This window comes from Columba livia, chromosome 3, assembly GCF_036013475.1.
Source record: "Columba livia isolate bColLiv1 breed racing homer chromosome 3, bColLiv1.pat.W.v2, whole genome shotgun sequence".
NCBI lineage: Eukaryota > Metazoa > Chordata > Aves > Columbiformes > Columbidae > Columba > Columba livia.
In genome coordinates, this window is record NC_088604.1 from 72,837,128 (window position 1) to 72,852,666 (window position 15,539).

Sequence of the window (15,539 nt, forward strand, 5' to 3'; positions counted from 1 at the left end):
TTTAAATTAAATTTTAAAAAAATGTAGTGGTTTTGTTGTTCAGTGTGAGCTATGATTTTCCTTTGTTATGCGTTATGGCAGGAAATTTAAATAGAAGCTCTTCTGAACTCAAACTTAAATGACAGAAATAGAAAGTTCTTCTGGTTTCAGTTGTATCAGTGACCTCCGTCCAACATTTCTGGGGCTTGATATTTTGCTCACTTAAATCAGTAGACAAAACCCCTTAGCTTTCATGAGATAGAAACATGGTTTAGCAAAAACGCTTACCACTACCTGTCTCTACCTCCTACAGTGTCTGGTGTTGTGGTATTTCACAAAACACAAGGTGTTTTATTTCCCTCGTACCCCAAGCACACATAAACAACAGAGTATTTCGGCTTTTCCAGCATGTCTGTTGTATTAGAGCACCATTCTTTTCTCATGAGCATCAGCCTGGGTTGCAAGAGGGATTCATTTCATGTCACTGCAGCTGTGGAAAAAGTACGGAGGTCCCATTCATGATATTTGTTTTTGCCCCCTTGGGACGACAGATCTTTCTGTTTTAAGCTGTCTTCCAAATAGCTGCGAATCATTAACCTCTGGAGCTGCCTTTTGTGCTGGTGCCTCACTGTACAGGAGTCTGAGAGATTACAGTAGACAAGACATCTAACTTTTTGACAGCTGTGACTACTGGAGATGAATCCCACTGTAGGTAACATCTTCTGCCATCTTTATTAGTCAAGGCTAGTTCCAAGTCTCTCTAGCACAATGCTCGTGCTCACCTTGGTTTTTGTCCTAGACCTCAGACACAATTAAGACCCTCACAAGAAACTTATCCCTCAGAACTTCAAAGCCAGGTCTTCACCTTCAGAAAACAGCACTGGTGTGTATTTCACCATTATTCTTTCCCTACTTCTCATGAAAAAACGTGTTCTCAGGGTTAATTCTGCACGTGGCACGCTCTCTCTGCAGTTCTGTATTGCATTTCCTTAGTTAGCCTTTGCTGTCTACAGTAACTGAAAACGATTAAAACAACAAGTACTTCAAAACAAGCAGGTGTCAAAAAGCAAGCTCTCTTCTAAGTATCCCTTGCTGCTGGTGACCATTACTTGCAGTTACAAAGCTGATAATTTAAACCTTGTCTAGCTGTCTCCCACATTTCTAAAGCATCTCCTCCCTGACGGAACTTTAGCTGTCCTAGTCTTTCACTCAGGTTATTATCTTCACATTACTCCTGTTAACATATCTTGTTGAGAAATCACTCAGATACAAGGCATCTGACACAGGTCTGCTGCTGTCAGTGCCCGAGTCCCAGCTGTTTGGCACTGGGTTAGAGGAGTTTCATGAGCTTCTGCAACACAACACAGCCACCAGCAGCCAGGGCCTTCCCCATTGCTGACTTGTTAGTTACAGGTACATCAAGGAGTGGAGCATGTATTTTTTAAACCTGGTATTACCAAGGTGGCATGTTCCCTGAACTGACATTGTGGTTTGCATATTGGTGTATTATGGGCTTATTAAATATTTTGGTGTGGATGTCACAGCAGGTAACTAGAAGATGAGATGGATGTTGAGACCAAGCATTTGAAATAGCACCACCCCGCCCTGCATAGGGCTGAGCTGCTCTGTCTGCATCATAGTCTTTGGTCCCCTATTTATCTGCAATGGGGAACTTATTGCAGGATGTTGTGGCTCCCTCTCAGCTCCCACCACTATGACTCCTTTACTGTTATTCTAATCAGGTTGCAGCACCTTTGATATATAAATCCAGTCCTCCATTTACACCACAGCATACATCATTGCTGCAGTTGTCCTGACGTGTGCATATTTATATATATAAATGCATATGCACTCAAACTATTTATACGTGTATATTTACATATACACACAAAAACTCTCTCTTATGTACACAGTATATATAAATATGTATACACAAGCACATATATAAAAGAATCCGTGAGCTCTTTTGACCTATAATTGAGAATTACAAATTGGATAGAGGATGAATGCAATTTTCTTTATCCCCCTTTTTTTTTTTTTTCTATAAGGGGTTACACATCCCGTGAATGGAGCTAGAGTAAAGCATAATTTGCAGCACAGAAAAGAAATGGTTTTGATGTTTATGAATCACTACTGTCAAATTTGTACAAGTAAAATACAGTACACTAGATATATATACACAGCACCCTCCTTCATGTTTAAAACATTCTAGAGAGCTTAACAAGTGATAACCTAAGATAAAGCTACTGTTGGGTCAAAGAATGAATTAAACAAGTGTTGCCTTTAGTCTTGACATGAAAGCATTTACAGAGCCAATGTTCTAAATCTCTGCTGGCAGAATATTCAGAGGTAGCAAACCAAAGAGCACTTAAGATGCACAGGCTCTTTCAGCTATGGATTTATAATGATATTCCTGTAGAGCATTTGTAGAACACAAAACCTGACTTGAGCAGTAAAGAAGTAATACCTCAGCTGGATATGTAGGGCCCGTAGATTAGATGAGTACCTGGAATACCTTCAAGAGCTAAAGAAAGCCTGAGAATAGATCACGTTCTGGGGGACTGACAGCAATAGCAGCTGACTTGGTGACCCTTCACTCCCCTTCACTGCTTTCTTAAATTCATACAAGCTTTTTCTTGCTTACATTTTTTAGGTACATTTCATGATTATGCAAGTGCCAGGCTGAAAGCTCCAAAATGGGTATCCTTGGCACAATGGCTACAGCCATAGTTTGCCCAATAAACTACTTTCCATTTGTCCTGATTGAATCAGCATGAAGCAAGGGAGAGGGGAATTCTCCCCCTGTGGCACTTGGCTGAGCAGTTAGTTGTGTTGCTTTCATGATGTAGATACCTGTCAGCCAAGATTCAGAGAATTGGTAAGATTTGGGTGGATGCTCTTTCCCATACAGCATTGAAAAGCTGAGGGATGACTTCGAGTTCTTCCTCAACTGATCCCAGCTCAGTCCAGTTTTCTGGTGTGGATCTTACTCCATCATAGTCCTAGTAGAAGTTGTACTGGAGTGAACCATTTGCCCCCCAAATGTACTTTAAAAAGTATTGCATTTACTTTTGAAAATCACTGGTTCATTTAACAAACAAACAAACAAACACCCCCCAAAACAAACAAGCAAACAAACAAAAAAACCCAAACCACAACAAATCTCCAGGAAAACCAAGGGGCCAATAACAAAGATAAAACTCTGAGGACGTTTAGAATGAGCCAAGACTCTGGTCCTGACAAAAGCCTTTCATAGCTATAACTTTTCCCTGCGAAGTTCAGTAGACAGAGCCATAGACTAAATTGTCCTTAACACAAATTTTATTTTGATGTATGGCCCGCTGTTTTGAAACGATATTTTTCATCGAGAATTCCAATAAAGAGTAGAAGTGCCTGAAATTAGAAGAAAGTGAATTTTAAGTGCTTAACTCCAGAACTGCTATTCAAATCTACCTTGATGCCCATATTCTATCGGTGTCTTGTATTTTATTTTCCTTTCTGTAAGCTCTAGAGGTGCCCAGGATTCTGTTTTGCCGACTACATAAAAACACCCTCTGTCTGAGCATCTCCAGTCTAAAAAAAATCTAAAACCTACACAGACTAATACTTGTCATAGAGTACACCTCATCCATAGGGACAGGATCAGACACCACACAAAAGGGACAAGCTCCTGTATTTCCTAGGAGACCCTGCTGCTTAAGAAATGGCAAGCACAGGGTCTGTGCCCTCTGCAGCCTGCCAGGTTTCAAGCACGTCTCCACACAGTGGAAGGGGTCCTCACCTGGGCAGGACAGGCCAGCCTAAGCAGAGGGTCTCTCCACTGGGCTCACTGCATTTGCACAGGAAAAAGTATATGGAAATTGGGGGATGAGAGACAAATGGGATTTGAGGAGGGCTCAAGCACCTGGGGCACTCACCTGCACTCCTGTAGATGTTGGGAGTTCTGGCACACCAAGGATGACCACAGAACTTCTACCTGTGAACCAAAAATTAAATTTTACAAATCCCTACCCTTGTGCAGTCCCTGCTTATATCCTCCCTGCTTATATCCCCAGAACTATGTAAGGTGCAGGAACACCTTTACTCAATGCACTGTTTCATTTTACATTTGTAAATGCCTTTTAGAGTATTTACCTGAAGAGCAGGTTCTTGTCAAGGGACTGGCAGCTGATTTTTGTAACTTGTTAGCTCTGCATGGTGAAGGGGCCAAGATGCACACCTCATGCCAAGGAGTTCACCTCTCAGCTGTGTGAGAGCACAACCCTCTGCTGTCATGGTGCTGAACGTCTCCGTACATAAAAACTGCTTAAAAGGTTGCTGTTAATATGTACTAGAGGTTAATTCCACAAGTTGGGAAAGCTGATGTTTTGTCTCAAAACAAACACAATGTATGTTTGTACTGGAAGTTGTAAACAAGGAGGCACGCTGGGTAGGTAGCCTCAAGCTAGCAGAATTTTTTAAAAATCCTGAGACTTATCTTTACATTATTTATAGGCTGGAGAAGACTCATTGTTTATGAAACAACAGGCAGTCCTTGTGCTACATCTATTGACAAAGTGAAATGTTCTTGGATAGAAATTTGCTTTGATATCCTATAGAGATTTCCTCCTAAACTCTGAGTTTCTTAAATATGCTGCACTCAAGCTCACCCCTATCTCTCACATGCATGCTCTCTCACTGTGTCTCATATGTTGCATACAACACTTCACAGTGAACTGAACCCCATGTGGGGGGAGAGAATTATCAAGGGTGTATGATATCTTTAAAGAGCAAATTAGTAAACCATTGATTCTTATTAAATGAAACAGAAGCAAATTTCATGAAGGCGCTGGCAAAGAGTGAAATAACTGTTACGTAGAAAAAGTTGGTGCGTTCTTTGCAGAACACAGCATGAGATAAAGATGCTACTTTTATAATAATATCAGAAAGCAGGGAACAAAGCAAGAAAGAGTACTGAAAGACTAATTCCTCCCCAAGGAAAACAAGACAAAACACTGTGTCCTAAGAGAATAGTCTGTATTCATTGTCATCCTTTATCCTTCATGACAATGCAAAAGCAGACAGCAAAGGCTCAGTGGGTCAAATTCCACTGTATGTTACTCCTCTGAAGTCCAAGATAGTACACCAGAGATTAAAACAGACCATGTCAGACTCAAAACCGTTTTTGCATTTTATTTATTGTTATTTATTGAACTGCAGTAGCCCCTAGAGGCTCTCAGTAGGACTGCTGTCCTGTTGTGCTCCAAGATCTAACAGAAAAGGACAATGAAGGGACACCTGGGCACTCACTTTGATTTCACTGAGCTCTGGCGCAAGCTCAAAAGTCTTCTTCTGTGCTGATTTTCCAGAGATCAGCTTCATGTCCTCTTTTTGTATGTATCACTGAGTGAGATCCTCTGATAGAAGACCCCCAAAGTTGGTGAAATTACTACTACATACAGCTTGCTGTTGTCTGCACCAACTCATCCTCACCTGTTGCAAGCATACTAACTCATTTGCCAGAAAAAAAACAATGTCCCTGAAGTGTCATAGATGAGCTTCACAGCAGGGATCTTCTCTTAGTCAGTCCCAAGATGTCCAGAGGAAAAACAAAACAAAAAAAAGAAAAAAGTCAAAGTTAGCAGTACAGCTGTCAGAAAAGCACTGGGAGAGTTAAACAGGATCTTCAGGCATTCCCCCTGGGCTGGAAAGAATGATGTCTTGTCATGTGGAGCTGTTACGAGAAAAGTAATTAAAAGCTAAGAAAAAAAATAATTAAAAGGAATACCCCCTCTATACCAGATGTTTTGAATTGCTATAGATTTTTTTTTCTTTATTTGGGGAAAACTGTCCTTCTTCTTTTCCCTAGCCTAGGTCTTCAAGCCATACCATTGCCAAAGAAAGTAGCTTCACTATTACATAGGCTTTTTACAATATGAAGATATCACTACATACTGCAGGGACAGGCAAAGGACAGAACTAGACATGACAGTAATGCTGCACCCCTGCCCATTAAATATATAGGCAAACAGCCTCTGGTGCTGTTGGCACTGGCTAATAGACACTTTAACTTGCTCAACACACTGTTGAGTCTTAAATCCACTTTGTGTAAGGGTATAAGTGGTCTGAACATTGCTCTTCTGTCCATGGTATCCTGATGTTTTTTGTATAAGCAAGTTTTTCTTTTTGTATTAGGTTTCTTCTAAGGATCCTAAATTGTTTTGCAAACTTTATGAAGCTCACTAAGGTCTTGTAAAATTGGTAAATATACTTTTAATTAATAATAATGTAGTCATTGAAGGCATCATTGCTTCTATCACTGAGATTCATTCCAGAGGTAGATGTGCTGCAGTATGCTTGAAATCCAGAGGAGGTTTGACATTCCAGAGCAACACACCTGGGTCAGTTGGGAAAGGATGCGCACGACAAAATCACATGTATTGAAAGGACAGCAAAGAAAGTTCTTGTTTTCAGAGGATAATCTTCAACACTAAAAATTACCTGTAACGACAAGTCTTTCTGCCTAATCCAATTTGTCTGTAGTAATCAAGGGATCCTGGCAAGAATCTTAGTCTTCTCCATATCCCAAAGACTGAGCCTTTTAGCACATGGCTGTGTCCTGATGCAAAAGGATTAGGGCTTCCTAATCACCTGCCAACATCAGTTCTGCAGAGTTTTCTTCAGTGACTTCCTCTGTTGCTTGTCTCTGCCTGTCAATACCTACTAAGGCTGGATGGAGCTCATGCCTCAAGATATTCTGTTATGGCCATTTAGCGCCAATTCTCCTGCTGGCTGTGACATGAGGTCCTCAACGGAAGATGTAGAAGGGATGCCTTTGTATCTGTTTTTCTCAATAGCAAGCCAAGACTGGTTTCTTCTTCTCAAAGGTAAGTAGTGAAAGGAGAGGATGTGACAAACAGGAATGAGAAGGAAAAATCATCCAAGCACACCCATGGGAAGGTCATAGTTAATGAGGAGAATATGTGAAGAATGGAATGTGAAGAGTACAGTTTAATGGAATAGTATTTGTCAATACCTCACTGCTGCAGACCTGTCATAGACACCTATGCGATTAAGGAGACGGGAGGTAAAACAATCATACCACTTTTTTTGTAGCTTTCTTTTCCTTTCAGTTAAAGAAACCCAAATGAACTGACTATTTGCCAGTTTAACTCTCTAGTAGATGCTATGGCCTGCCTTGAGCAGGCAGGGATGCTGGGGTTCCCTGGAGACACCTCCCTGGGTACTTGCACAGCACTCAGCACCAAACTAAGGGTGCTCCAGCCCAGCAATGAGGTGGGAGGCAGGAACCCCCACCTGTCTGCTGGGGGCACAGACCATCCTGATAGACATGGAAGGGAGCACACACACTGCCTGGCAAGGATGCTCCTTGTGTATGTGTTGCACAAAGCCCACTTCATGTTCAATGACCAAGTTTCATACCTTGGATCACTGGGCTTAGCCAGGCATTTTTTCTTGCTGGAAATGTGATTATTCAGCTTTTCCTCAGGTCTGACCTAAAGACCATCTACACAAAGGTAGATTTTTGTTCAAGGCAAAAAATGCTCATAGGTTTCATTTATACATGAACTGGAACAGAATATAAACTAATGCAAAAGGGAAGCCATACTAATAATAATTTATCATGTCAGTGTGTGCAATGGGTGGTATTAATAGCATGCCTAATATTTTTTTGTTAAGTCAGAAAAGATGCTCTGGAGTGCTATTGCTAATGACAGTGCCGCATTGTTATGTAGATGAAGTTCCAGGCCCAAAAGATTAGTGGTGCAATCCATACTACGTTTTAGTGGAAAAAAGACAAATCTAGCCTTCCTTTTAGTCCCCCTTTAGGGATGACTTTTTTTCATCCTTTGGATCCAGGATGATTTGGACTACCTTTCTGCCTGGTGTGACCAATGTAAATTTAACAGCAGTATTCACAATGGACTTAGGTGTCTGGAAACTACATTAGGATCCAGACTCTCTGGATTGTTTCATGTTTCCCACAGAACAAAATCTGTGTTGATGTAGTTTTTCATGTAAACTGAGAAAAACCAAAGTATGACATTTCTAGCCCCCAACCCCACACTACCTTAATGCCACCACTGGGCTTCATAAATACAGTTCTTTCTGAGAGATGTTGTCAATGGGAGCAGAAATAATTTTCTGCAGTGTGTGCTTAGAACAAGCCAAGAACTAATAAAAATAAGTACCCTCAGCAGCTGGTGAATGCTTGGGACCTGCATAGTTTCCAGCTCAGCAAGAATTCATGGGCCTCCAAAACTGCCCCAGAACTGATTCGGTGGGCCACTGCAACTTGAAGTTGAGAGCAGTATACAGTATATGTTCAAAAATATGCGTTTTCCTTCAGAGTTTAAATTTTCCTTCAGCTCAGGCTATGTAGCTAGTTTGCACAATGCAGTTAGGAGAATTTGTTGCTGCCAACAAATTTGTTTGCAGTAGTGGTTCAATCAGGACATGTGAGCCACAATCGAATCTAATTCATTTTTTCCTAACTGTATGGACTCCTCAATACCAGTTAGAGTAAGAGCTCATTACAGTAAGAGCTCTGCCTATGAATATGTAGACAAAGCACCCCTGTTGTAAAAGCAGCAGCCATTTTACATTGTCATTTCTAGAAAAGAATTTGATTTTCCAGAGTGAGAGAATGCAACACAGGACAATCATGGATTTTATTCGGGCTAGCATCTTCAGCGGTAAAGTGGTGGGTGTAATCCTTAGAGAGAGGTTCTACCATTTTAATCACAGCGGTAGAGTGGTAAAACTCTGTGTGTAGGCAAGCTATAAAATAAATTTTGAGAGCCTGTTCTGAGCTATGGCATTCCTATATTCTTGCTTTATACTTTTTTTTCGCAACCTTCGTAAATTAGGATGAGTTATAACCTAACGTTAACTTAGATGAAGGCTGAGTTTGCAAGAGGTGCATGCAGAGAGAGGGTTGTATATTTTGGGAGGGTGTTCTGTAGCTCAGATCCATTGCTTCATTTCTGACTTGTAAATAGTAAAACTATTTGTTATTCAGTTTTCAAAGACAGCAAAATGTGTCAGCCTGTCACACTCTGTAAATCAGCTGTCAATAGGAACTTTAGAAACAGCCCATCTTCCCTCACTGTCTAGCAAATAACAACTACCAAAAAACTAAACACTTGCCTTTTATGTTCTTCGGGAAACAAGAAAGCAAGAAGAAAAAAAATAACATTAGCCTCTTCCATGGAGACTCTTTTATGTGCTGGCACTACAATCTTTCGGAATATTTCCTTATTCTGGTTTCATTCACTATATCACCATTAGCTTTGTGTTCTGGATAGAGTGGTTAAATTACTGTGAATGCTATGGTTAAATTATTAATGTTGCCTTGGTTGCTAATCCAGTGCTGACTGCATGTTACCTTGGATTGTGTGGCTGGTTATAGTTCACTGCCTTTTGTCCCTGTCTTCCCAGGGTACCATCTCTAAGCAATTACCAAGCCTGATGTTTTCTTGTTATCTTGCTAGTTATTAAGCAGCTCTCTTAGCTTTTCCCTTGGTGTCACAGCAACAGCATTAATAGACCTGGATTGGAACTGGAATATGGAAGTTTTGTTTCTATCCACAAAGCAAGCCCAGCTTAGCCTGCAGCACAGTAGGCTCCCCTGCTTTGCCATGCCAGACCTTAGCTGACCTGCCAAAGTGGACTAATTAATGCTATTTCTATTGCTGTCACCTACATCCAGGGAGATAAACTCATATCACACAGCTGAAGTCATGCTATCAACTTTTCCTTGTTCCCATGCAGGCTCTCTGGATGTGAACCAGCAGCCCATGACTGATTCCATAGCCTGCACAAATTCCTAGAGCTATTTACTGCCTTTGCCATGGATTGTTTCAGCATTGTCCAAAAGAAGTAAATAAACCAGTGGACAGAGCCAGCTGAGAACTGAAATTTTGGTTTGCAGGCTCTTCTTCATTTCAATAATTCTAGTTCCTAATTAGAATAAAAGCTATTCCTAAAATAACCATTTGCTACAACTGCCAATTCTTTAAAAAAATACATTAATGGACAATTTTAAAATATTTTGCTCTGAGTCATTTCACTTTAGTTTTATATGACATTCCGTGCTGTAACTGTACATCTTTAGTACATCTAATATCATGCACAGAAAATATATAACAATCACAGAATCATAGAATCACAGAATCACAGAACTATTACGGTTGGAAGGGACCTCTGGAGATCATCTGGTCCAATTCACCTGCTGAAGCAGGTTCTCCTAGAGCAGATCACACAGAAGGTGTCCAGGCAGGTTCTGAATGTCTCCAGAGAAGGAGACTCCACAGTCTCTCTGGGCAGCCTGTTCCAATGCTCTGACACCATCAAAGTAGATAAGTTTTTCCCTCATATTCAGACAGAACCTCCTGTGCATCAGTCTGTGCCCGTTGCCCTTCATCCTATCACTGGACACCACTGAAAGGAGTCTGGTCCCATCCTCTTGACATCCACCCTTGAAATATTTATAAATATTGATGAGATCCCATCTCAGCCTTCTCTTCTCCAGGCTAAAAAAAAACAGCTCCCTTAGTATCTCCTCATAATCACTTACAATACTCTAAACAACTCATCAAAATGAAATGCCGCAGCATTATGTTTTGAATTTTCCCTATAAGAAGTAAATAATTGAACTTCTGCTGAGACCAACAGTTACAGGCAATATCATGTTACATTTATTTGGCATATCAGAACGCACTAAGACATAGGGGTTTTTGTTAACACTCACAGGTTAGTCATACACAGCCAGGAAAAAAGGCTACTTATTCTCTGGATCTCGAGTTTTTATCATTTCCATATTGTCCTCAGGCTTGCTTTGACCGGTTTCTTGCTGTGCTGGATGTCATGGCCCATGCCTCCTTTCCAGGTATTGGGAGGCAGAAGCACAGGTGTGCCCACCTCAGGGGCCTGGCAGGGACCCACCTGAACCCAAGGCACTGGACTGGCAGAGGGAAACCAGTGCTACCCTGGAGCCCAATAGAGCACCCACAGTGACCTCCTCTTTGCAAGGAAGTGCTTGTTCTGAAACGGTTGCTTGTGTTTTCTGGCCCACATAATATCTGCTTTTTCATTTCATGTGCCAAAACCTCATGGTCAAAGTGGAAGAAACCTATCTTTAAGTAATTCTCCTATATATGTACATAAATACGTGCATGATAATTGCACTCTCCACGGCCCTATCCACCCTGCCTTGACAGCAACAGAAACTTCTGGGCTGATGGACCACTATGGTCATGCACACGCCCCTTGGTTGACAGACAGGGCCTGTGACCAATGAGATGTCTCAGCTGAAAGAAGTTTCCAGACCACTACCATAAATGACCACAGCTCAGATTCAACTAGGGTATAAATGGAGTCTGCCAGAAATCCCTTTTTGAGTTGGTCTTCATTGGAGCAGGAGGTAGGTGGTGGGAGAGTCTGGTACTTAGTCTGACCATCTAAGAGGTATTTCTTAAACACTTTTCTGACTTGATAAGTAATGTGGGTACTCTTGAGAGTCCTCACTTTGAAACAGAGCAGAAAGATGCACATTTTGAGTTACCACTTTAGAGTTTTGAGATCTGATCCCCTTGAGTTTGAGTCAGTTGTCTAGTAATTGAACTCTTAACCAGTATCTGAACCTGTATTGTATAATGTTGTCAGAATGCTGAATAATTTTGGATAAACCCAGCTTGTAGTTGGTTTTCTCCTAAACAGCTCTGATTAGAATAAAGTCTGTTTGGAGCTTGTTACCTGGCTAAATTTACTTTTGGGGTGCTTCTGTGGCAATACGTGTTTCTTCAGTTATCTGTACCTATAGAGATGTATTGATATAAAATCTCTATTGTGTTTAGATGGTTTTGCCCATCTTTGATATTGAGGAAAAAAGTATTGGAGTAAAAAGTGCAAACTCATTTCCTTGCTTTTTGAGCTTATTAATGTTTTTCCTTGGTATACTTGGAAAACAAATGTTGTCAGCCTTTGTCAAACTGAGGACAGCTGCAGTGTGAGGAAGGAGGATAACCGCAGCCTAGCGGAGCAAAGAACACATGGCTTCCCACCCACTAAAATCTCTGCTGCCTTAAAAAACCACCCCAAAGCAGCCCATGCAATCTCAGCAGAGGCATCACTCTGTCACTCTTCTCCTCCTCACCAACCCTCCTGCAACCACCCTCTGGTGTGGGCCCGTCTTCTGTCTGCTCTTTGGCAGGAACCTCAGCAGGGGAAGTTTTTGTACCAAGTCTGCCAGGCAAGTCAGGATGCCAGAGTTTGAGCTAACATGAAAATTAGCAAAAATTAGCAGATGTATTGCCTCCAGCCACTGAGACACCATCAAAAGATCTGCTGTTTGACAGCTGTGTCCATAGGAAGTCCTTTGCTCTAGGTGTTGAAGGAGATGGTAGACCTCTTGGATCTTTGACAAGAGAGAAGACCTTTAACTTGTCTGCCTCCTATGTCTTAGGTTCACTTCCTTATCATCTTGTTTCTGGAAAAATATACTGCTTTATAAGGGGTGATAGCACCAATAAGTCAAGAAGCTCTTTGCTTTGATTTTCTCAGTGGAATGATTTTCATGTGGAGCCGGTTACTTTCTTCATTCTTGGCAAGGCGACTTTCAATGCTGCTAAGGAGCAAGGAAAGCATTTACTTGGGAAGAGGCAGGAGCAGGCATACGTTTCAGAGGGAATATTTTTGTAGTCTACACCACAAAGAAGAGCCATGCTGAAAAATATGGCCTACCAGGTATAGCTGGATTAACGATGAACCAAGTTTTCCTCAGTGACAGAAAAGACCAAATGATATTCAGTATATCTCAGTCAATATTAGATGCTACCTGGTAGTAAATGGTTTATTCCCATCTATGCTTACAGACCACCACTAGGTCTGGGGAGCCATTCTGATCTCTATTGCAAACAATGTAAAGAACTTCTCTTTGGCGCCAGCGAGAGCACTGAGCTGGGGCTCCTCGCTGTCTTGTGCCATGCCAGGTAAACTCATGCAAGGCTAAAAAAGAGGTTTGCCTTGGGGTCAGAGGATGGAGGAACTTCTTTGTTCCTCTGCTTTTTGAAAGAAGAATGAGATGAACTTTAAAACAGAATAAAATGTTCCTATCAAAAAAAAAAAAATCCGACTAACATGGCGGTCAACTGTATTTCAGCTAAATTTTTCTAGAAATCTGAAGCAAAACTGAAACATTGAATGCCATTTCAAATGGAGATTTTAATTTCATTTGAACTCATGAAAACATTTTACTTACGAAAACCCATTTATAGAATTGTGCTGCCTGCATATCAGTTTCGCATCACTTGCCTGAGTTCAGGCAAATTTGATAAAGACATGGAGTCCTCAGCAATAATGAAGGCTGTGCAGGTGTCATGACTATCTTCAGAACAGCCTTTGGGTGGCTGTGCAGAGACCCTGTCAGTGGCTTCAGCAAGAAGAGGTAGCAATGTGAGTTCACCCGTTACACGTAAAAGAGTTCACACAAGAAAAAGACATTATGAAACATTCCAGCATTTGGAGATTTTCTGTTAGAGCTCTAAATAACCACAAATTCAAATCCATAGGAAATCAGAGTCACTAAATCTGCAGCTTGCAGAACTGCTTTCCTCCTTTTCATAATATTTTTGTTTTCTATCCGTAGATGTATTATAGAAATGAAAGGCATGTAATGTTCCATTTTCTTCAGTTTCCTTTCTTTCTTCCCTCACAGTTTTTAAAAACTACCTGCAGCTACAATTTCCAAACCAAAAAAGGGAGCAGGGAGGTCTGTAACTGTTTTTTGCTAACTTTCCCAAAAGCAAGGAATATTTGTGGAAGCAGACTTAGTAGAAAGTAAGCTTTGTCTTATGGAGAATCTTTTTAAGGTAAGAAAAGGTAAAATTTCTAGAAAGGGGAAAAAAATTCCTTCATTTCCAAAACAAAATGGTAATGCAAAAAAATTAAAAAGGTCCATATGAATTCCCTGAAGTTAAAATAATTGAAAATGTCTATATTTTGATGTTGAAGCAGCAAAACTGAAATGTCCAAGAACTAGATCATTAAGTGAAGGCCTCATTTCCCATACAAATGCAGAAGCGTTCCCTATAGTATATTTCCTGTGATAGGCTGCTCTTTTAACATATATGCTTATCAGTGACACTTGAAATATGTGGCTGCAGTTTTCAGTTCCTGAGGGTGGTTTGTTACAAGTCTGCACGTTGATAGCAGTGAACATGTATCTTATTTTTTCAGCGTCCAAAGGGCACTTAAGTCTTTCCCTATAAACAACACTTCAGTACAGTTACTGGATGGTAGCAGCTCTTTTGCCATTAACTTCTCTTGGGTCAAGAAGGCAATGAGGATTTTTATTACGCAGGTCTTTTGTGGAAAGCCTTCCCAGGGAGATACATCTTGATTATTGGAAATTTTGTGTTTTTACATATCTGAACATGAGCCTTTTGTTTCTGTTTTGTTTTGTTGGTGTGGTGGTTGATCTTTTTGTTTGGTTGGTTTTGGGTTTTTTTTTGGGGGGGTGTTTTTTGTGGTTTGTTTTGATTTGGTTTTGGTTTTTTGTTGTCTGGGTTTGTTTTGTTTTATTTTGTTTTTTAATTTATTTTACTTTCTGTGATGATAGTTTATTCACTTTTGGACCAAAACAAGGAAGGGGGTATTTAAATAATGGTATACCTAGCTCCTGTTTTTCTCTTCTTCTGAGTGTCATTTTTTTTCTTCCTTCTCCCCCCACCTTCCTTGAGAATAAGAATATCTTTTGTCTTAAAGATAACCTTAGTTTTCTGAGACCAGCTCATCTGGGGAGCTTGGTGAGTTTCTTATCTAGGAAACAATGAAGTGCAGAGCACAAATGGAATTGCTTTAACAGCTAACAGGATGGGATCTGCGTGAAATTTCCCCCACTGTCTCAGCTGTTCTCACTATATGCCAAATCACAGTTTTAGAAGGATGAAATACATTAATCTCTGCAGACTTTGATTTGGCTGCTAGAGAGCCCTGTCCTTCCAAAAACAAAGGCCTCTTCCATAGTCTTATACAAGAGAATTTGGATTTACAGACTAAAGCTGTATGAAGTTTCAGGAAAATTAAATTATATATAATTGAAAAACATTGTCCTAGACTAATTGACATGTATCTTGCTAAAACCTACTTTTTGGGAAAGCAGATTCAGGCAGTGGGCCCCATGATAGGCATCCAGGTGTCTCCCTCTCTGATATTGCACTGAAAAAAAAAAGGTTAAACTTTAAATTCCTGGGTGCCAGCTTAAGCAGTTCTTCTCTACAATCTGAATATACGTCAGCCTTGCAGCCTGCTGCAGTGCTGACTGGCAGGTGATGCCCTTTTGCCTTTCCACTCACATGGTCCCATCTGCACCTGTCCTTTGGGTTAACATCAACACACCAAACCACAGGGGCACTAGGATCTCTGTGTTCGTCCCTGTGGTCTGAAACTCCAGATTGGTGACAGGCAACATCAACCCTCACACCACTGAGTGATCAGCTGGCATTCAGGAAGCCCACAGAATAAATCACACACTATCTTTACTAGCTAGCAGAGGATGG

General features: G+C 40.8%; 1 long non-coding RNA gene across 1 annotated transcript in view; it reads right to left on the bottom strand.

Annotated features, from left to right (window-relative positions):
• LOC110363410 (uncharacterized) overlaps positions 1–15,539 on the bottom strand; it is a 173,671-nt gene that overhangs the window by 86,998 nt on the left and 71,134 nt on the right. Inside the window, exon 2 of the long non-coding RNA XR_010471450.1 lies at positions 3,897–3,955. This is a non-coding gene — a long non-coding RNA (uncharacterized LOC110363410). The remainder of the gene's footprint in view (positions 1–3,896; positions 3,956–15,539) is intronic.